The sequence below is a fragment of the Microcaecilia unicolor genome, chromosome 7 (genome assembly GCF_901765095.1).
Source record: "Microcaecilia unicolor chromosome 7, aMicUni1.1, whole genome shotgun sequence".
NCBI lineage: Eukaryota > Metazoa > Chordata > Amphibia > Gymnophiona > Siphonopidae > Microcaecilia > Microcaecilia unicolor.
Window position 1 is genome coordinate 142,799,879 of NC_044037.1, and position 23,754 is coordinate 142,823,632.

Sequence of the window (23,754 nt, forward strand, 5' to 3'; positions counted from 1 at the left end):
CCGGAGGGAACCGGGGATGACCTCCCCTGACTCCCCCAGTGGTCACTAACCCCCTCCCACCAAAAAAAACCGAATGTTAAACACTTTTTTTCCAACTTGTAAGCCAGCCTCAAATGTCATCCCCAGCTCCATGACAGCAGTATGCAGGTCCCCGAAGTAATTTTAGTTTAGTTAGTGCTGTGCGGGACCCATGCAGAGAGAAAAAATCAGAAGAAAAAAAAAAAAAACAAGCAAGTGCAGTCAGGGACGTCTTAATTACCAGGATAGTAAAAGGGGGAATCGAACCAGCAACCTTCTGATTACAAGCTCAGTGCTCTAGCCAGTGAGCCACATTATTCAGGTGCTTAGATGTCCTTCCCTTTCCATTAAGTCCCTCCAAGTTTCTGTCAGCCAATCACCGCTGTTTAGCTGACACAGATGTCAGCTAAATGAGCTGTGATTGGCTGACAGAAACTTGGAGAGACTTAATGGAAAGGGAAGGACATCTAATCAGTGGTGCACTGGCTAGAGCACTGAGCTTGTAATCAAAAGGTTGCTGGTTCAATTCCCCTTTTTACTATCCTGGTAATTAAGACGTCCCTGACTGCACTTGCTTGCTTGTTTTTTTTTTCTTCCGATTTTTCCTCTCTGCATGGGTCCCGCGCAGCACCAACTAAAGTAAAATTGCTCTGGGGACCTGCATACTACTGTCATGGAGCTAGGTATGATATTTGAGGCTGACATAGAGGCATCTCAGGGGGACCAGTGCACTACGAATGCTGACCCCTCCCACGACCAAATGCCTTGGATTTGGTCGTTTTTGAGCTGGGACGCTTCGGTTTCGATTATCGCTAAAAAACAAAACGCCCAGCTCAAAAAACGCCCTAATCCAATGTATTTTTGAAAAAAAAGATGGACGTCCATTTTTTTCGAAAATACAGTTCGGCCCGCCCCTTCACGGACCCGTTCTCGGAGATGGACGTTTTTACAAATGGGCGTTCGCGTTCGATTATGCCCCTCTAAGTCATCCAGGTTGGGACATGGAAAATTACCACAGTATTTTACAAGGACTCTGCCAAAAACAGAACTTTTTGTAAAATATGTGAAAGGACATACTGGACTGTACTCGTGGAAAAAATTGTACAGCTTATCTCCAACTTATGAATGGGAGCAGCTTTGTAAAATCACTGCTTACAACAGCATCCATTCCCCCTTATACCCCAATCCCTCTCTTGTAACAGCAGCAATATCCTCACCTGCAGTAGATCCCCTTCCCCTTCTGATCCTAGCCCTGGCTTCTTCTGGGGGCCTGTGTTGATGTAGTGGGAGCAGGAGCAATTCCCACTTGCTCCAGGTTCAAAATGGTACCTGAAAACCCTAGTGGTATCCTTGTGGTTCTAAGACTAGAGGTCAGGAGCTACATAAGGGCATTGCTCAGGGGTCCACCACTGAGGGGGTGGGTCTTCATGAATATAGGACACCGCCAGGGGAGTTCTTCATGCTTGGCATGGTGTTGAGGATAGGGGAGATCTGGATGTTTGGTGGGTGGAAGGGGACTTTGGGCTTTACACCTGATACTAAAAAATGGTACTTATGTGTGCCTCAGAGCAGGTGTAAAGGATGACATTTGCATTTTTTTTTATATTCACATGTGCACCCCTTCTAAAATGGGTCATACACATCAATATTTTAAACTGTCCCAAACCACTAAAATAACGGCTTTCTGAAATCATTATTTGCATGTGTAGATGATGTCCATTTTTAAAAGCGACTATTTACATGTGTGGATACTTCTAAAATAAGGGCTTTAGTTACAGAAGCAGTCAGAGCTAGAAGCACTGATAGCTTACATATGGTTTGGTGGACTTAGTAACACCATACATGCCTTTATTCAGACAAAAGGATGGTTTCTATTTAGCTCATGTCTTTTTGGTGTAATTGAAGGCTAGTTACATTCAGGTATACAAGTCAATCCTAATCACCAGACAGAGCAGCTCATGTTTTCTCTGGGGACAAATATTTATTTATGTTATTTATTTGGATTTTGCTCACACCTTTTTCAGTATTAACTCAAGGTGAGTTACATTCAGGTACACTGGGTATAGGATAGCAAGTCCCCAAAGCATTGGTATATCGCCGAGAGCGCCCATGCGGGAAGCTTTTCTATCTTACAATACGCTCAACACTGCCATAAACAGCTGTAACTTTCCTGGAGGTGCAAGAGCCTAGAAGTAAGCATAAAACTCAGACTGCTGCTGTTAGAGATTTTCTCCTGTTGACTCTGACTCATGTGCGTATTTAGAAGATATGAACTTGGATAGCATGGAACAAATAAATAAAATTCAAATTGCAAAAACTTTAAAAAATAGGGCTGTTTTTAACATCTTGGACTTTTAAGGCTTGCTTGACCTTAATCAGGCTACATTGTTAATAACAGTTGCTGATGGGAAAGCACAGTGTTCTTAAGCAGACTCGTGGTTGTTCACATTTTGCATGCATGACTGCTGAAGCAATTTGAATAGGCTTTTTAAAGCTGAAAAAATGATGATTTAATACTTCTTTACTGTGTTGTTGCTTTGTGTGTGTTTATTTTCTCTTTGGTTTCTACTTTGTGGTTCTTTGAGTGGTTTTTAAGACTGGTAATACAAAGTCTTTATATTCTTTAGTGTCCATACCAGGCCATTCCAGACTATGGGGTTAACCAGCAGATGGAGACAGATAAAATTGTAGTTCTTTGAGTCACCCTTAAGGGTATCTTGCAGCTTGGAATGTTGAGTATTTTTCTCTGTCGCCAAGCAGATGGTTGGCAAACTGTACAGCTCATCTTTGGTGCTCTTACCTAGCTCCTGACTCAGCTGATATCTGGTGTCGGTAGAGCAGGGGGTTACAGATGGATGGAATTGGCTCTATTTTAATTAGCCTAATTGACAAGCATAGCTGGAAAGGGGTGACACTTGGTAATGCCAAGTCGCTGCCTTCCCTCTCCCTCCTCATTTAATGAGGAGTTTCTCAGAACGGACTTGTGAGATAAACATCTGGCTACCATGAATTTATTAAGTATTTTACATTGCCTTTTTAATGTTTTATTTCTTTTATCTCAACAGCTAGAAAGAAGACAGGAAATCTCCTTGTTTTAAGAGACTTCAATTTATTAATGCCCTTCAATTTTCTTGCCACTTCGAGCAGCAGTACTCTACTACTGACCGCTTTGGGCTGGCTTGGTTTCTTTCTGCTTTAGTGCATACCTTTTTTGCTTTCGCCTCTGCTTTCCTGTGCCCCAATTTAGTGATCCGGCAATGGCTCCCTTCTGGAAGTGGTTGTCTGGTCGGGTTCTTATTGGTCCTAACACCGCAAATTGGTGCATTTGCTTGGGAAGATTTTTTTTCTATCAGTCGATATGGGTTTTGTTGCCAGGCTTAAATTTCATTACTGTAGTTAATTGTGTGCACCTTGTCAGGGCCGGTCTTAGCAAGTGCGGGGCCCTGTGCAGACCAATTTGGTAGGGCCCCATCCTAGCCCCTCCCCACCATAGCCCCGCCCCCACCATAGCTCCGCCCCATTGATAAGATTATTCCATTTTTAGAAAATTTTTCATTTATGAAATTTCAAATAAAGACAAATGAAGCTAAACTTGTACAACTTGTACAAAAAAACTGATTGAAATAATAAGCACAATGCTATCATGAACCCCCCCCCCCCAGAAATTCAGTTCAAGTCCACTACAATTAGTAGTTCCAATTCTCATAACAAAGGAGAATAAAGGAAAAATACTAAGAAAAGATCCAGTACTTTCAAATTCCCCTATTTTTTTTAATTTAAAAAGGTTCTTTGGAAATGGATTTTATATGTGCTCTTTTCCTCTCCTAAGCTGAACATGCTTAGAGAAATGCCCCTCTTTCTTGAGGCTACAATGCTATTTGCTTTGGAACATTTTACATTGGCTTTGTAAAAGGACCCCACAGTAAATTAGCTATATTTCAGTTGAGTATTGTTGAAGTTACTGGCTGAATGGTTTGTATGATCTTGAGTTTTCAATGATGACTGCTTGCTTAGTCGAAATACTGGCGAAAGGCTGGCATATTCTTGAATGGTCACCATACTGCCTCAGTGTATGAGATGAATGCTGCCACCTTGCAACATCTATGATCCTCCCTAAAGAAGACCGTGGAGGATGGAACCTGTTGGAGTAGAATTAATATGGCAGTTTGAAGTAGTTTAGTATTCTGCTTATTGAATATTTCGTTTTTAGTACATTTATGTGAAGTCCTTCACTTTTGTTGGAACTGTTCGTGAGGATTCTTTCTTTATTGAGAGAATTTTAATTGTTTTCAAAACATTTTGAGATAGGGAATACTGATGGATTAATAGAGTTTGTTATATTTTTCTAAACATTTTTTAATTTTTTGAAGAAATATGAGATGAATATCACTTTTTGGGACATATTTTCAGCCTTTTTGGGTTAGTGTTTTCAATATTTTTTTATTACAAAATTTGTATTCCTAGTCAAAAAACAGAACATTCCAAGCTGCACAATATAAGTACATAAGTATTGCCACACTGGGACAGACCAAAGGTCCCTCAAGCCCAGTATCTTGTTTCCAACAGTGGCCAACCCAGGTCACAAATACCTGGCAAGATCCTAGAAAAGCTCAATACATTTTATGATGCTTATCCCAGAAATAAATAAGCATTGGATTTTCCCAAGTCAATTTAACCCATTTGTGCCCAATGTTCACATCAATTTGTTCCCATATGGCTTATTATGGGAACATTGGGCACTAATGGGTTAATAATGGTCTATGGACTTTTCCTTTAGGAGACTATCCAGACCCTTTTTAAACCCTGCTAAGCTAACCACCTTTACCACATTCTCAGGCAACGAATTCCAGAGTTTAATTACACATTGAGTGAAGAAACTTTTTCTCCGAATCATATTAAATTCACTATTTTTAGCTCCATCGCATGCCCTCTAATCCTAGTATTTTTGGAAAGATTAAACAAGCGATTCACATCTACCTGTTCCACTCCAATCATTATTTTATAGACCTCTATCATATCTCCCCTCAGCCGCCTTTTCTCCAAGCTGAAGAGCCTTAGCCGCTTTAGCCTTTCCTCATAGGGAAGTTGTCCCATCCCCTTTATCATTTTCGTCGCCCATCTCTGGACCTTTTCTAATTCCACTATATCTTTTTTGAGATGCGGCGACCAGAATTGAACACAATATTCGAGGTGCGGTCGCACCATGAAGCGATACAAAGGCATTATAACGTCCTCAGTTTTGTTTTCCATTCCTTTCTTAATAATACCTAACATTCTATTTGCTTTCTTAGCCACAGCAGCACACTGAGCAGAAGGTTTCAACTTATCATCAACGACAACACCTAGATCCCTTTCTTGGTTGGTGACTCCTAAAGTGGAACCTTGCATTACGTAGCTGTAGTTAGAGTTCTTCTTTCCCACATGCATCACTTTGCACTTGCTCGCATTAAACATCATCTGCCATTTAGACGCCCAGTCTCGTAAGGTCCTCTTGTAATTTTTCACAATCCTCTCACGATTTGACGTTTGAATAACTTGTGTTGACAGCAAATTTAATTACCTCACTAGTTACTCCAGTGGCGTTCCTAGGGGGGCTGACACCCGGGGCGGATCGCCGATACGTCCCGCCCCCCCGGTGCAGCGCCCCCCCCGGGTGCAGTGCGACCCCCCCCTGATGAAAGGACACCCCCCCGGCGAAGGACCTCCCCCGGGTGCACGCCGCTGGGGGGGGGAAGGGTGCCGCACGCCTGTCTGCTTCGTTCGTTTCCATGCTCCCTCTGCCCCGGAACAGGAAGTAACCTGTTCCGGGGCAAAGGGAGCACAGAATGAACGTAGCGGACAGGCGCGCGACACCCCCCCCAGCGGCGTGCACCCGGGGCGGACCGCCTCCACCACGCCCCCTTGGTACGCCACTGAGTTACTCCCATCTCTAAATCATTTATAAATATGTTAAAAAGCAGCAGTTCCAGCACAGACCCCTGAGGAACCCCACTATCTACCCTTCTCCATTGAGAATACTGACCATTTAACCTTACTCTCTGTTTTCTATCCTTTAACCAGTTTTTAATCCACAATAGGACACTACCTCCTATCCCATGACTCTCCAGTATCCTCTGGAGTCTTTCATGAGGTACTTTGTCAAACGCCTTTTGAAAATCCAGATACACAATATCAGCCGGCTTGCCTTGCTCCACATGTTTGTTCACCACTTCAAAGAAATGTAATAGATTGGTGAGGCAAGATTTCCCTTCACTAAATCCGTGTTGGCTTTGTCTCATTAATCCATGCTTTTGAATATGCTCTGTAATTTTGTTCTTTATAATAGTCTCTACCATTTTGCCCGGCACCAACGTCAGGCTCACCAGTCTATAATTTCCCGGATCCCCTCTGGAACCTTTTTTAAATATCGGCGTTACATGGGCTACCCTCCAATCTTCCAGTACCACGCTTGATTTTAAAGATAGTTTACATATTACTAACAGTAGTTCTGCCAGTTCATTTTTCAATTCTATCAGTACTCTGGGATGAATACCATCCGGTCCAGGAGATTTGCTACTCTTCAATTTGTCAAATTGCCCAATTACAACCTCTAGGTTTATAGAGATTTCATTCCGTTTCTCCGACTCATCAGTTTCTAATACCATTTCTGGCACCTGTATTACTCCCAAATCTTCCTCGGTGAAGACCGATGCAAATAATTCATTTAATCTCTCTGCCCCTTTTACCCCTCAGTCATCTAGCAGGTGGGGAGGAAGGGAGGAACCATACCTGGAAAAATAAGAATGAATGCCAAATGAAGTACATAAAAACATAAGAGTAGCCATACTGGGTCAGACCAATGGTCCATCTAGCTCAGTATCCTGTTTCCAAAAGTGGCCAAGCCAGGTCACAAGTACCTGGCAGGACCCAAATCATAGCAACACTCCATTCTACCAATCCCAGGGCAACCAGTTGCTTCCCCATGTCTGTCTCAATTGCAGGCTGTGGACTTTTACTCCAGGAACATGTCCAAACCTTTTTTAAACCCAGATATGCTAACTGCTGTTACTACATCCTCCAACAAAGAGTTTCAGAGCTTAACTATTTGTTGAGTGAAAAAATATTTCCTCCTATTTATTTTAAAACTATTTCCATGTAACTTCCTTGAGTGTCCCATAGTCTTTGTATTTTTGGAACGAGTGAAAAATTGATTTACTTCTACTTGTTCTACACCACTCAGGATTTTGTAGACCTCAATCATATCTCCCCTCATCCATCTCTTTACCAAGCTGAAGAGCCCTAACCTCTGTAGCCTTTCCTCATACCAGAAGAGTTCCATCCCCTTTATCATTTTGGTCAATCATCTTTGAACCTTTTCTAATTCCACTACATTTTTTTTGAGATACAGCGACCATAAGTGAACGCAATACTCAAGGTGAAGTCGCATCATGGAGCGATACAGAGGCATTATAGTATTTTGGGTCTTATTCACAATCCCTTTCCTATTAATTCCTAGAATCCTGTTTGCTTTTTTGTTTGCCACCGCACATTGAGCAGAAGATTTCACTGTATTATCTACAGCAATACCTAGATCTTTTTTTTGGTTGCTGACCCCCAAGGTCAGATTATTCTTTCCAATGTGCATTACCTTACATTTATCCAACTTAAATTTCATTTGCCGTTTTGATGCCCAGTCTTACAATTTCCTAAGGTCTTTCTGCAATATTTCACAGTCCGCACTTGCTTTAACAGACTTGAATAGTTTTGTGTCATCTGCAAATTTAACCACCACACTCGTCGTTCCAATTTCCATATCATTTATAAATATGTTAAATAGCACTGGTCCCAGTACTGATCCCTATGGCACTCCACTTTTCACCCCTCTCCATTGAAAGAAATGACCATTTAACCTTACCCTCTGTTTTTGTCCAATAACCAATTCCTAATCCACACCAGAACATTACCTCCAATCCTAATACTCTGTAATTTTCTCAACAGTCTGTCATGAGGAACTTTTATCAAAAGCTTTCTGAATATCTAGATACATTACATATATTGGCTCATCTTTATCCACACGTTTGTTCACACCTTTAAATAAATTAAGCCAATTGATGAGGCAAGGCTTCCCTTGGCTGAACCCATTCTGACTCTCAGGCTTATTTTCAAAGCACTTTGGGAGGCTAAGTTCCATAGGTTTCTATGGAACTTTGGGAGGCTAAGTGCTTTGAAAATATGCCTCTCTGTCCCATTAAATCTTTCTTCTCTATTTGTTCCATAATTTTATTCTTTATAATTGTTTCCACTATTTTCTCTGCACTGACTACAGGCTTACTGGTCTGTAATTTCCTGAATCACCCCTGGAACCCTTTTAAAAAATCGGCGTCACATTGGCCACCCTCCAGTCTTCAGGTTCTATGGATTATTTTAACAACAAGTTACATATTACTAACAGCAGAACAGCAATTTCATGTTTGAGTTCTTTGAGTACTCTTGGATGTATGCCATCTGAGCCAGGTGATTTACTACTCTTTAATTTGTCAATTTCGCTCAGTACATCTTCCAGGTTCACTAAGATTTCTTTCACTTCCTCCACATCATCACCCTTGAAAACCATTTCCGGTACAGGCAGATCTCTTACATCTTCTTCCATAAAGACCGAAGCAAAGAATGAATAAAGAATTTATTCAGTTTCTCTGCTATGACCTTGTCCTCCCTGAGTGCCCCTTTCGCTCCTTTGAGATCTGATGGTCCCACAGATTCTCTTGCAGGCTTTCTGCTTCTGATGTACCTAAAGAAGTTGTTGCTATGAGTTTTAGCCTGTGTGGCAAGTTTCTCTTTATATTCTCTTTTAGCCTTCTTTATTAATGCTTTGCATCTGACTTGCCAGTTCTTATGTTGCTTCTTATTTTCTTCATTTGGGTCCTTTTTCCATTCATTGAAGGACATTCTTTTGGCTTTAAAAGCCTCTTTCAGTTCAGCTTTTAACCAAGCTGGCTGTCATTTTTTCCTTCTTTCCACCTTTACAAATACATGGAATGCATCTGGTCTGGGCTTCCAAGATTATATTTTTGAATAATGTCTACACCTGATTTAGTTCTAGACCTCATCCTTAGTGGAGTACATGATCTGGTGCAGGAGGTAATGGTGATGGGGCCACTTGATGACAGTGATCAGGCATGGATGCTGTTCAAAAATACCATCCTGGAAGCTCAGGCCAAATATATGCTGTGTATTAAAAAGGGAGGGAGGAAAACCAAACGACAGCCAGCATAGTTAAAAAGTGAGGTGAAGGAAGCTATTAGAGCTAAAAGAAAATCCTTCAGAAAATAGAAGAAGGAACCAACTGAAAATAAAAAAGAAACAATATAAGGAATGTCAAATCAAATGCAAAGCACTGATAAGAAAGCCAAAAGAGGGACTTTGAAAAAAAGATTGCGTTGAAGACAAAAACACATAGTAAGAATTTTTTAAAGGTATATTAAAAGCAAGAAGCCAGCAAAAGAATCGGTTGGACCGCTAGATGACCGAGGGGTAAAAGGAGCAATCAGGGAAGAAAAAGCCATATTGGACAGATTAAATGAATTATTTGCTTCTGTCTTCACTGAGGAAGATTTGGGCAAGATACCAGTGCCAGAGGTATTCAAAGCTGACAAGTCGGAGAAACTGAATGAAATCTTTATAAACCTGGAGGATGTAATGCGGCAATTTGACAAACTGAAGAGTAGCAAATCTAGACCAGATGGTATTCATCCCAGAGTACTGATAGAATTGAAAAATGAACTTGCAGAACTATTATTAGTAACATGTAAATCAAGCGTGGTATCAGAAGATTGGAGGGTGGCCAATGTAACGCCGTGTTACGCTTGTGAGCCCTTGTGCCCAGACGGAGCACAGCGACCAGGTGTTGAGCTTGCGCTCAGTCGGGCAGCCGAGCAACCCCGAGGCTTCACCTGAGAGGACTACCGTTCCCCGAGGGTTGAGCCCCCAGGTGCAGATGGCCAACAGGACTTCGGGATATGGACAGGGGTCAGACGGCCGCAGGCAGAGAGTAATCAGGTAGCAAGCAGAGAGTAGTCAGGTTCCAAGCAGAGGTCGGGTCAGGCGGTTAAGTGATTAGCAAACCAAGAATCTACTACCAGTAGCAAACCTACTGAAGTAGAAGCCAAAGCAAAGACGTGGTGTAAGATTGCCCTTTAAATAGCCCTCGTTATCAGGGGAAGTAGGATCAGCTGGAAGGGAGAACTCCTCGCCCATGCCATCAGAGAGAACGGAATCAGCTGGTAGGGGAAGGCTCTCATTGGCTGGCAGCCAGCCGAAGGGGCAGGAAGAACCGGAGCCAACCCCGAGGAGCAGGAGGCGGGGCGACGCGGAAGCTGGGCTGGAAAATCTGGATTGTTCCACTGGCAGAAGGAGGAGGCGGAGTCTAGCCGCCCATGGCCAATCTGGGGGACAGGCATGGTCCAAGTTCCCGGGCCTCCGCACCCGGAAAAGGAGAGACCCTATCGGGTTGCCAGCGTAGCCAACATGGCCGGCGTTCCTGGAGGCAGGAGCACTGTGTTGGCCCTGCCAGGACGGCCAGCAAGGCGAGCAGTGAGAGGCGTGGGCCAGGGGAGTGTCGGTCCCGGCCAGCATGGCCAATGCTTCCCTCTACTGAGGTGGAGCCGGAGAGCGGGTTGGCCGCAAAGAGCACACCACAGGTGAGGGGCACGACAGTATCCCCCTCCCCCCCCCCCCCCCCCCCCCCGGAAGCTCCCCTCTCTGTCTCGGTCCGGCCTTAGAAGGGTAACGGGAGTGAAACTCGTGGACCAAGTCTGGAGCATGTACATTACCAGCAGGTTCCCAGGAATTGTCTTCGGGACCGAAATGCTTCCATGATAATAAGTAGAAGAGCCTTCCTCTCTGAAGTTTGGAATCTACAATCTCCTCCACTTCAAACTCGGGGTCTGGTTCGGACTCGGGTATGCTATTTACCTCTGGTTCAGAATGCCACTGGGATATCACAAATGGATTCAGCAGAGAGGCATTAAAGGCGTTATGAATACGCAGATTCCTGGGTAGATGTAGACGATAGGTGACCGAGCCCACTCGACACTGAATGGGAAAGGGACCAATGAACCGTGGAGCAAATTTTATGGAAGGCAGCCGGAGTCTTAGATACTTAGTACTGAGCCACACCCTCTGGCCTGGTTGAAAGATCGGAGTGGCCCGTCTCCTCTGGTCCGCAAAATGTTTGTATCTGGCTGCCGCTTGTTGTAAACGCTGCTGGACCCTCTTCCAAGTCTCCTGGATATTGGTAAGGGTATGCTGACGCTGTGGAATCGATTGATCTGTAGGAATTGGTGGAGGAAGGCGTGGGTGTCGTCCATATATAACGAAGAAAGGGGACATCTTGGAGGCCAAGTGAAGACTGTTATTGTAGGCTAACTTGTCCCAGGGGAGTAACAGTGACTAGTTATCCTGGTGGTCATTAGTAAAGGCCCGCAAGAATGCTTTGAGAGTCTGATTGGTTCTCTCCACTATTCCATTGGTTTGCAGGTAATAGGCAGAGTAGTCACCCCGAGCGCTGCACACAGCGCTTTCCAGAATTTAGAGGTGAATTGCAATCCTCAATCGCTAATAATGCACAAGGGGAGACCTTGGAGGCGGAATATATGCTGGATGAAACTGGATGCTAGGCTGACTGCAGAGGGCAAAGTCTTCAGAGGAATGAAATGCGCCACTCGTGAAAACCGATCTATCACCACCCAGATCACCGTATGCCCCTGAGAGCACGGGAGGTCAGTGATAAAATCCATGGAGAGCTCCTGACATGGTTGAGAGGGAACCGGCAGGGGTTGAAGATCTCCCCAAGGTTTCCCAACAATAGCCTTGGTCCTGGTGCAGGTGGGACAGGAGGAGACAAAGTGCAGGATGCCTTGTGCCATATGTGGCCATTGATAATGCCGAGAGATGAGGTGCATGGTCTTACGAAATCCAAATTGCTTGGCGAAGGTTGATGAATGACCCCATTGCAGTACCTTCTTCCTGGCTCGAGGGGGCACAAAAGTTTTCAAGGTGGTTGAGGCTGCAGGAACGGGCGACACACATGCTGGCGGGCGACACACATGCTGGATCTATCATGGGATACAGTTCTTCAAGGTCTTCGGATGTCTCAAAGGCTCATGATAGTGCATCCGCTTGTATGTTTTTCTCTGCTGGGCGGAAGACCAACCGAAAGCGAAACCGGGTGAAGAAGAGTGACCATCACACCTGCCATGGGTTCAATCTCTTGCCTCTTGCAGATACAAGAGATACTTATGATCTGTAATTACAGTGATCAGATGCGAGGCTCCCTCCAATAATTATCTCCATTCGTGAAAGGCGAGTTTCAGAGCGAGTAATTCCCTGTCCCTGACAGTGTAATTCCGTTCTGCGGGGTGAACTTCCGGGAGAAAAAGAAGCATGGGAGTCGTTTGCCAGAGGTCGTGAGCTGAGATAACACGGCCCCGGCCCCTAGCGAAGAAGCATCGACTTTGTGAAAGGCTTTGTGATATCTGGACTGCGAAGGATGGGAGCAGCCAGAAAGGCTCTTTTCAAAGCAGCGAAGGCCTTATGAGCCTCAGGAGACCAATTCGCGCTCTTCTTGGTAAGGGCGGTCAAGGGTGCGATGACCTGGGAGTAATGTGGGATGAATTGACGGTAGTAATTAACGAATCCTAGGAATCGTTGTAGGGCCTTGAGCCCTTGAGGTACTGGCCAGTCCTGGATAGCTTGTAATTTGACGGGATCCATCTGAAGTCCCTCAGGAGAGATAATGTATCCCAAAAAGGGAATAACTCGCTGGTGAAACGCATACTTCTCCAGCTTGGCAAACAGACAATGTTCCTGTAACCTTTGAAGCACTGTACGGACGTGCTGCTGCGGGGATGAAGAAAAGACCAGGATGTCATCCAAATATACGAGTATAGGAGATCCTGCAGAATAAAATTGATAAAATCTTGGAAAACCGCAGGGGCATTACAGAGTCCAAACGGCATCACCAAATACTCAAAATGGCCCTCATGAGTGTTGAAGGCGGTTTTCCATTCATCCCCTTGGTGGATGTGATCAGGTTGTACGCTCCCCGCAGGTCTAATTTAGTAAAGATCACCGCTCCTTGTAGGCGATCCAAAAGTTCAGGGATCAGCGGGAGAGGGTACCGGTTCTTGACCGTAATCTCATTCAGGCCCTGGTAGTCAGTACAATGCCGGAGGGACCCATCTTTCTTAGAGACAAAGAAGAACCGCACTCCTGCGGGGGACGAAGAACGGCGAATAAACCACTTCTGGAGATTCTCCTGGATGTAGAATCGCATTGTCTTAGACTCCTCTCGAGAAAGCGTGTACAACCTGCCTCTAGGGGGCATCTTCCCCAGGAGCAGATCAATAGGGCAATCGAAAGGTCGGTGCGGAGGCAAAGCGTCGGCTTCCAGCGGGTTGAACACATCCTGAAAGTTCTGGTATTCCCTTGGTAAAGAGGCTTTGCAAGGCTGAAGAGCTCCCGGGAGAGCCGAGATGGTCTTGTGGGGAGGTTCCACAGGCGTAAGACACGAGCCGAAACAGCGATCTCCCCAACGACTGATCTCACCATGGACCCAATGTGTGTGGGTGTGTGGCGGTGTAACCAGGGTAGGCCCAGAATGAGCGGGTGGATTGCTTGGGGTAATATCAGGAGTTGAATTTCTTCCTGATGCAGGACCCCGACCTGCTTCGACAAAGGTGGAATGATCAGAGTGATGGGTTGAGGCAGGGTCGATCCCTGAATAGAGCTTACCTGTAGTGCGGGTCGACAAGGCATCGCAGGATGTCCCAAGCGTTCAAGGAGGTCAGCACTGATAAAGTTACCTCCTTCTTCCAAATCCAGCAAGGCCCTTGTCCTGATACAGAATTCCTGCCAAAGAAGGGTGAAGGGAATGGTTATCAGATTTCCGGGAGGGGCGAGGATCGACCCAAGGCCAGCCCCCTCACCGGGCCTTGGTTCCAGCATTTCCCGGCCGGTTGGAGCAGGAGTTTACAAAGTGACCGGCCTGTCCACAGTATAAACAAAGTCTATTGCTTCGTCGATGGGCCCTTTCTGCCTCAGAAAGATGCTGTCTCCCAATCACCATAGGCTCTTCAGAAGTTCCCATTCGGGAGGACATCGCGCCCCGTGACAACGGAGGCCGAGCCGGCCAGGAGGATTGTTTTGGGGCAGGCGTTGAGTGGCCCGCACCTGCGATCTCTCCTCAAAACGGACAACCAGCCGTATGCAAAGGGTGATGAGGGCATCCAAGGTAGTCGGAAGGTCTTGGCCGGCCAGTTCTTCTTTAATCCGACCATTTAGCCCTTGCCAGAAAACTGTAGTGAGAGCCTCTTGATTCCAATGGACCTCTGTGGCTAAGGTCCGAAAACGAACTGCATATGTTCCAACCGATCCGCTCCCGTGCTGAATCCGCAGCAAATCAGCCACCACCGAGGATGGCCTCCCTGGTACATCAAAAACCATCCTAAACTGGCGGAGAAACTCCCCCAGATCTGATAGGAGGGGATTGTGTTGCTCCCAGAGAGGAGAGATCCATGACAGGGCGGATCCAGAGAGGAGGGAAATAATGTAGGTAATCTTAATGTTCTCAGAGGGGAATGACCCTGGTTGCATCTCGAAAAGCATCATACATTGATTCAGGAATCCCCAGCAGGCTGCAGGAGTCCCGTCGAACCGAGGAGGTTCCAGGAGATGCAACCCCGAAAGCGGGGCAGGTCTATGCACAGGGAGAACAGGTGGCCGTTTGGCCTGGAGAGCGGTCATTTGAGTACAAATCTCTTGTAAGGCCCCTGACAGCCTACTCAAGTGCGCTTGTTGTTGCTGAAGAACCTTTGCCAGGTCCACTAGTTCAGGTTTGTCCGGTGAGCTCATGGCTTCGCCTTACTGTCACACTTCTGAGCCCTTGTGCCCAGACGGAGCACAGCGACCAGGTGTTGAGCTTGCACTCAGTCGAGCAGCCGAGCAACCCTGAGGCTTCACCTGAGAGGACCACCGTTCCCCGAGGGTTGAGCCCCTAGGTGCAGGTGGCCAACAGGACTTCTGGATACGGACAGGGGTCAGACAGCCACAGATAGCAGGCAGAGAGTAATTGGGTTCCAAGCAGAGGTCAGGTCAGGCAGCAAGCAGAGAGTAGTCAGGTTCCAAGTAGAGGTCAGGTCAGGCAGCAAACAGAGAGTAGTCAGGTTCCAAGCAGAGGTCAGGTCAGGCAGCAAGCAGAGTGTAGTCAGGTTCCAAGCAGAGGTCAGGTCAGGCAGCAAGCAGGGAGTAGTCAGGTTCCAAGCAGAGAGTAGTCAGGTTTCAAGCAGAGGTCAGGTCCGGCAGCAAGCAGAGAGTAGTCAGGTTCCAAGCAGAGGTCAGTTCAGGTGGTTGAGTGATTAGCAAACCAAGAATCCACTACTACTACTTAACATTTCTAAAGCGCTACCAGAGTTACGCAGCGCTGTACAATTTAACACAGAGGACAGTCCCTGCTCGAAGGAGCTTACAATCTAAAGGACAAACAAGTGCAGTCAATCAAATTGGGGCAGTCTAGATTTCCTGAATAGAGGTATAATGGTTAGGTGCCGAAAGCGACATTGAAGAGGTGGGCTTTGAGCAAGGATTTGAAGATGGGCAGGGAGGGGGCTTGGCGTATGGGCTCAGGGAGTTTATTCCAAGCATAGGGTGAGGCAAGGCAGAAAGGGCGGAGCCTGGAGTTGGCGGTGGTGGAGAAGGGTACTGAGAGGAGGGATTTATCCTGTGAGCGGAGGTTACGGGAAGGAGCATAAGGGGAGATGAGGGTAGAGAGGTAATGAGGGGCTGCAGATTGAGTGCATTTGTAGGTTAATAAGTAGAGGAGTGTGATAGCCGTGTTAGTCCACTCTTAAGGTTATCAATAGAAATCAAACAAAATAAAACATGGAAAAGAAAATAAGATGATACCTTTTTTATTGGACATAACTTAATACATTTCTTGATTAGCTTTCGAAGGTTGCCCTTCTTCCTCAGATCGGAAATAAGCAAATGTGCTAGCTGACAGTGTTTATAAGTGAAAACATTCAAGCATTACTGTGACAGTCTGACAGGGTGGGAGGAGGGGGGTGGGTAGGAAGTATGCATGGGGACATCAAAGCATATCATTGATATTCTAACAGGGTGGGTGTGGATAGGTGAGGGGAGGGTGATCAACAGAGACATACAGCTTTATGATTTATAATGGGCTAGGAACCCCAGATCCTTGTTAAGTCCTTTCTGTTGGGTGTTAAAATATTCAATCATTCTGACTTCAAAGGTCTTACGTTCTTGTATGGTTTTAAAGTTACCTTTGAGGATTCTCACTGTGAAATCACTGGTACAGTGTCCTGGTCCTGTAAAATGTTGACCAACAGGCGTGGGAACCCTGCTGGCACCAGTATTGTTCATATGATGTCTATGTAAATTGAATCTTGTCTTAAGCATCTGGCCTGTTTCTCACTTGCTCATCTTCCAATGTGGTATATATCATTCAGTGTAAAAAATGTAACGAAGGATGCTATATTGGAGAAACAGGCCAGATGCTTAAGACAAGATTCAATTTACATAGACATCATATGAACAATACTGGTGCCAGCAGGGTTCCCACGCCTGTTGGTCAACATTTTACAGGACCAGGACACTGTACCAGTGATTTCACAGTGAGAATCCTCAAAGGTAACTTTAAAACCATACAAGAACGTAAGACCTTTGAAGTCAGAATGATTGAATATTTTAACACCCAACAGAAAGGACTTAACAAGGATCTGGGGGGTTCCTAGCCCATTATAAACCATAAAGCTGTATGTCTCTGTTGATCACCCTCCCCTCACCTATCCACACCCACACTGTTAGAATATCAATGATATGCTTTGATGTCCCCATGCATACTTCCTACCCACCCCCCTCCTCCCACCCTGTCAGACTGTCACAGTAATGCTTGAATGTTTTCACTTATAAACACTGTCAGCTAGCACATTTGCTTATTTCCGATCTGAGGAAGAAGGGCAACCTTCGAAAGCTAATCAAGAAATGTATTAAGTTATGTCCAATAAAAAAGGTATCATCTTATTTTCTTTTCCATGTTTTATTTTGTTTGATTTCTATTGATAGGTTAATAAGAGAAGCTTGAATTGTATGCAGTACCTGATCGGAAGCCAGTGAAGTGACTTGAGGAGAGGGGTGATATGAGCATATCGGTCTAGGCGGAAGATAAGACGCGCAGCAGAGTTCTGAATGGATTGAAGGGGGGATAGATGGTTAAGTGGGAGGCCAGTGAGGAGTAGGTTGCAGTAGTCAAGGCGAGAGGTGATGAGAGAGTGGATGAGAGTTCGGGTGGTGTGCTCAGAGAGGAAAGGGTGAATTTTGTTGATGTTATAGAGAAAGAAGCGACAGGTCTTGGCTGTCTGCTGGATATGCACAGAGAAGGAGAGGGAGGAGTCGAAGATGACTCTGAGGTTGCGGGCAGATGAGACAGGGAGGATGTGAGGGTGTTATCGACTGAAATAGAGAGTGGGGGGAGAGGAGAAGTGGGTTTGGGTGGAAAGACAATGAGTTCGGGCTTGGCCATGTTCAGTTTCAGGTGGCAGTTGGACATCCAGGCAGCAGTGTCGGATAAGCAGGCCGACACTTTGGCCTGGGTTTCCGCAGTGATGTCTGGTGTGGAGAGATAAAGCTGGGTGTCGTCAGCATAAAGATGATATTGGAAACTATGAGATAAGATCAGCGAGCCCAGGGAAGAGGTATAGATTGAGAAAAGAAGGGGTCCAAGGACAGATCCCTGAGGAACACCAACAGAGAGTGGGATGGGGGTAGAGGAAGATCCATGAGAATGTACTCTGAAGTTACGGTGAGAGAGATAAGAGGAGAACCAGGAGAGGACAGAGCCCTAGAATCCAAATGAGGATAGTGCGTCAAGAAGTAGATTGTGATTGACAGTGTCAAAAGCGGCGGATAGGTCAAGGAGGATGAGGATGGAGTAGTGACCTTTGGATTTTGCAAGGAACAGGTCATTGCAGACTTTAGATAGTGCCGTTTCTGTCGAGTGTAGGGGGTGAAAGCCAGATTGAAGCGGATCGAGGATGGCATGAGAGGAGAGAAAATCAAGGCAGCTGCTGTAAACGGCGCGTTCAAGTATCTTGGACAGGAAGGGTAGGAGGGAGATGGGGCGGTAGTTGGAAGGACAGGTAGGGTCTAGTGATGGTTTTTTGAGTGGTGTGACTACAGCATGCTTGAAGGTGTCAGGGACAGTTGCAGTGGAGAGAGAGAGGTTGAGGATATGACAGATGGGGGGGGGGGGGTGACAGTAGGGGAGATGGTGTTTAGTAAGTTGGTGGGGATGGGATCAGAAAAACAGGTGGTGCATTTCAAGGAGGAAAGAAGGTGGGCGGTTTCCTCCTCGGTGATATCAGGAAAAGAGGAGAAGGAGGCCTGGGTTGATTGGATGAGGGAGTGGGTTAAAGGGTGAAGAGTAGGAGGTGGCTTGGTAGTGAATTCGAGGTTGATCTTCTGCACTTTGTCGTGGAAGTAGTCAGCCAGTGATTGAGGAGAGAGTGAGGGGGGTGGGAGCGGAGGGCACTTTGAGGAGGGAGTTAAGGGTGGCGAAGAGATGACGAGGGTTGGAGCCGAGAGAATTAGTCAATTGGGTGTAATAGTCCTGTTTGGCAAGGAATAGAGAGGACTGGAAGGAGGGGGATAGCATGAAATTGTAATGAATTAAATTGGTATGGGTGCGAGAATTCCTCCAGAGGCATTCAGCAGATCGGGCGCAGGAGCGAAGGTATCGGATGCAAGGTGTCAGCCAGGGCTGGGGATTAGTACGCCTTGTGGGACGGGAGATGGATGGTGCAAGGGTGTCCAGAGCAGAGGAGAGAGTGGCATGTAAGCAGAGACAGCCTTGTCGACAGACTCAGAGGACATGATAGAAGGGAGGAGATTAGAGATACTAGAGGATAAGGTGGGAGGGTCGACAGCCTGGAGATTCCTGAAAGTAGTGGTTAGTGTTGGGCGGGACTGAGGGGGAGGGTGATGAAGTGTAAAGGTGATCAGGTGATGATCGGAGAGAGGAAGAGCTGAGGCGCAGAATTTGGAGGGTAAGCAGGTAGAGGAGAGGATGAGGTCAAGACAGTGGCCAGTTTGGTGAGTAGGGGTGGTGGAGCTCAGCTGGAGGTTGAAGGAGGATGTCAGTGTGAGGAACTGAGAAGCGTAAGAGTCGGAAGGGTCGTCAGCGTGTATGTTAAAGTCTCCAAGAATGAGGGATGGAGATGAGGGTTCAAGAAAAACGGAGAGCCAGGCATCGAAGTCGGTAAGGAAGGAAGAGAGGGACTTATCAGGGGGGCGGTAAATGACTGCAACTCTGAGTGGCAGAGGGTAGAATAGACGGATGGAGTGAACTTCAAAGGATGAGAAGCAGTGAGATTGCGGTAGGAGGAGGGGTTGAAAGCTACAGGAGGGCGAAAGTAGAAACTCGACGCCTCCGCGGCCAACTGGGCGGGGAGTGTGGGAGAAAAGATAACCTCCATGGCATAGGGCCATGACTGAGGCAGAGTCGTCGAGGGTGAGCCAGGTTTCAGTTCGGGCGAGCAGTTGAAGGAAATGGGAGATGAAGAGATCATGGGTGAAGGAAAGTTTGTTGCAGACCGAGCGGGCATTCCACAGGGCACACGAGAAGGGGAGAGAAGAGGGGGGGAGGAGGGGAATAGAGATGAGATTGGAGACATCCCGGAATCGTTTGCATGGATAGGACGAGGACAGGTGTGGGGGACCTGGATTAGGATTTATGTCTCCCGCGGATAGCAGGAGGAGGAGCAAGAGAGTGAGGAGGAGGGTGGGGGAGGTAGGGCGACGAAGGTGACGAAGATGGGATGCGCTTAGGAGGAATGGGGATGGGTTAATGGCAGGAAGGAAGTGTTGAAGGTTGAGAGCTAAGAAGGAGGAGGGGGATAGGAGAAATGGTGAGGTGGTGAGGGACGGGGGTGGGTAAGGTATTGCAGTAGCGAGCAGGATGGGAGAGGACATGGACTGGCAGTGTGTTCCTACGGTAGACAGGGGGAGAGGGAATAGATTAGGAAGGGACAGGGCAAGGAAGAGGATGTGTATAGGGGCCATGAGTAGTGACTGAGGTGTTTATGGGTGTATATGTAGTGACTGAGGTGTTAAGCAACAGATAGAGCAGGAAAGCAGGACTGAAGCTGGGACAGCAGGCAACAATTTGGAACAGAGGGGCTGGCGGGTAGGCAGGTGGTTTGACAGGCAGAGTGGCAGGTGGGGAGGTAGGTAGAAGGGCTGGCAGGCGGGTAGATAGGCTGATGGGTGGGCAAGCAGGCAGGTAGGTTGATGGCCTGAGGGGCAGGCAGGTTGATGGGCTGGGAGGCAAGCATGTTGATGGTTGAGCTGGCAGGGAGGTAAGTTGATGGGCTGGCAAGCCGGCAGGTGGGAAGGCAGGTAGGTAGTTGTGCAGGTTTGAGGGCAGGCAGGTAGTTGATGGGCTGACAGGCAGGTTGGTTGATGGGCTAGCAGGCAGGCAGGCAGGAACAGATGAGAGCAGTGGAGAGCTCAGCAGTAGGACTGGAATAAGATGGAATAATTTGGAATAAGCTGGAACAGACGGATAGGAATAAGCTGGATCAGGCAGACTGGAACAAGCTGGAGCAGATGGACTTGAGCAAGCTGGAACAAGCTGGATCAGACGGACTGGAACAAGCTGGAATAGATGGACTGGAACAGGCTGGAGCAGAGGAGAGCTGAGCAGCAGGGCTGGAACAAGCTTGTTTGGAGCAGAAGAGAGCAGAGTAGTAGGACTGGGACAAGCTGGAACAGACAGATTGGAACAAACTGGATCAGGCGGACTGGAACAAGCTGGAGCAGATGGACTGGAACAAGCTAGAACAGGCTGGATCAGGCGGGCTGGAACAAGCTGGAGTAGATGGACTGGAACAAGCTGGAGCAGAGGAGAGCTGAGCAGCAGGGCTGGAACAAGCTGGAGCAGGTGGACTGAAACAAGCTGGAGCAGAGGAGAGCCGAGCAGCAGGACCGGGACAAGCTGGAAAAGACAGACTGGAGTAGTCTGGAACAGAAGAGAAGAGAGTGGAGCAGCAGGACTGAAACAAGCTGGAATAGATGGGCTAGAACGGCTGGAGCCGAAGAGAGCGGAGCAGCCGGACTGGAACACGCTGGGCAAGATGGACTGGAACAAGCTGGAGCAGGAGAGAGTCCATCCACTCAGGTTACCCTTTCACACCGGTTGTTCTCTGCTGGAATAGATGGGCTGGAACGGCTGGAGCCGAGGAGAGCGGAGCAGCCGGACTGGTACACGCTGGGTGAGATGGACTGGAGCAAGCTGGAGCAGGAGAGAGACCATCTGCTCAGGTTACCCTTTCACACCAGTTGTTCTCTGCTCGGTGCTCAGTGGAGACGGGATGGGGCTTCTCTTGCGAAGCCATCGTGCTCGGCGCAAGTCCATGTGGTTGGGACGACTAGGGATCGGTCAGGGATCGCTGTGAGGGGGTGCAGGAGTGCTCCCCAGCGCAAACACGACCTCCGATGTGCCGTCGTGTGCCTCTCTCGGGTGGGTGCAAGCCTCTCCCGCATGGCTGCAGCAATTCAGCGCGGTTCCTCGATGGGCGATTACAGATCGGCTCGATCGTGTCAGTCCGTGGCGATCAGCTCTGTGATGGGACGGCAGTGAACCTACTGAAGTAGAAGCCGAAGCAAAGACGTGGTGTAAGATTTCCCTTTAAATAGTCCTCGGTATCATGGGAAGTAGGATCAGCTGGAAGGGAGAACTCCTCGCACCCGCCATCAGAGAGAACGGAATCAGCTGGAAGGGGAAGGGTCTCATTGGCTGGCAGCCAGCCAAAGGGGCCGGAAGAACCGGAGCCAACCCCGAGGAGCAGGAGGCGGGGAGACATGGAGGCTGGGTAGGAAAACCTGGATTGGTCCGCTGGCAGAAGGAGGAGGCGGAGTCTAGCCGCCCATGGCCAATCCGGGGGACAGAGGCGTGGACCAAGTTCCCGGGCCTCCGCGCCCGGAATATCGTTTATTCATTTTACTATACCGTTTCAAATTCAAACGGTTTACATGTTGATATAAAATCAAAATAAAAGGAGATCACGTGATGCGGTGAGGAGAGTCAGACCTGAGAGTCTGGAGCTGCTTGGGGACCCTCTCCTCAATCTCTTTACAGAGCTGTAACAAGGCCCACAAACGGTTGTTTCGACTTAGTTTGGGTATTGGAATCTTTTTATGGACAAATATCTGACCCCATTGAGCACTATGGCAGCAAAATCGGCCAAAAAGGGGCCCAATCGTAACAAGCATGTAGAGGACAAGATGGCGGACCATGTGCAGGCCCCGCAGTTTACATGCTCGGAATCGGCGATGGTGGAACTTACGAATGCGGTGGTGCTGGCTCTTGATCCGCGTTTACAACAGATATCGGAGCAGATTACGGGCATGACCCAACTTACGTCGGACCTCACCCGCAGAACAGGTGAATTAGAGTGCCGCTTGTCAGATATTGAGGACGGTGCTCAGGTGAACAGCGTGGAGCTCACGCGGCTGTGAGAGCTGGTAACCGCCCAACAAAGCAAGCTCGACGAGCTGGAAATAGAGCGCGCAGAGACAATCTCAGGTTTTTGGGTATCACAGAGTCAGTGCCAGAAAAGTCTCTGCGTCTGACGTTGGAGCGGTGGCTGAGCCCTATGCTAGCTGGAGTGGAGGATGCGGAGCCGGTTCGCCTGGAGCGCGCGCACTGCTTGGGGGCTAAGTCAGCGGATGAGAGCCGACCCCGAATAGTGATTTCCAAATTTCTAAATTCAGCGCAGAAGGACGCTTTTTTGCAGCACTATCGCTTACATATGGAGGGAATCAGCTACGAGGGAACCCACATTCACGTGTTCCAGGATTATTCTGCGGCCCTTTCGGCGAAACGCTGACATTATTCATCGGTCTGTGCTCGTCTGGTGGAGCGGAAGTATAAGTTCCAAGTGAGATATCCAGCAGTGTTAAAGATCTGGGACAATGGCCAGTGGAGATCCTACGAGACCCCTGAAAGTGCAATGGATTGGTTAAATGGAGCTTCATCGACCCACACATCATGGAAATGAACTCGGTAGAGCAGAAATGGAGAATGGCGGGATAGTCTGCAGCGGAGGCACTTTCGAGGTGCACAGTGGAGACTTGCTGTTTTTTAGACATTATTGAATTAAAAGATGTACATTTGAGCAGTATGTAAACATATGGGAGGGTTTAGTAGGCCTGCAGGGTCGGTGTTAGTGTGAGAGAGGCATGAGGTCTGGAGGGGGATGCGTGGTGGTAGAATCATGGGGTTGGCTTGAGTGGGGGGGATGCATGGAGCGGGAGGAGGCTGTGGTAGTGGATTATCTGGTGGTATTGTGGATGTGACTGGAGGATTAGTGGGGTTGTGGAGATTTGGGGAATAGCGTGGGGTGTTTGGGGTTGAGTGAGAGGGCTTGGTATGGATGAGGGGGAAGGGTTTGTGGTGTACGAGTCTGGAAGAGAGGGAGTGAGTGGGGTGGATGGGAATGTTAATAAATGGTGGGCCTGGACTTTTGTTACTTAGAGGAGGGGTGCCCTTTGGTGTTTTTATGTGATCACTGGTAGTTCTCTCTGTTATTGAATGGAGAGAGCCGGGTTTGGTGATTGCAGGGTTTGGGGAGGGAGGGGGGGAGGGTGGTTTGGGTATGGAGGGGGGGGGGGGGGGGGGGG

The 23,754-nt window shown here is 47.6% G+C and overlaps 1 protein-coding gene across 1 annotated transcript in view; it reads left to right on the plus strand.

The window, feature by feature from the left end:
* The window catches only part of LOC115474937 (pericentrin-like), an 899,709-nt gene that overhangs the window by 538,186 nt on the left and 337,769 nt on the right, over positions 1-23,754 (plus strand). The window lies entirely within an intron of this gene.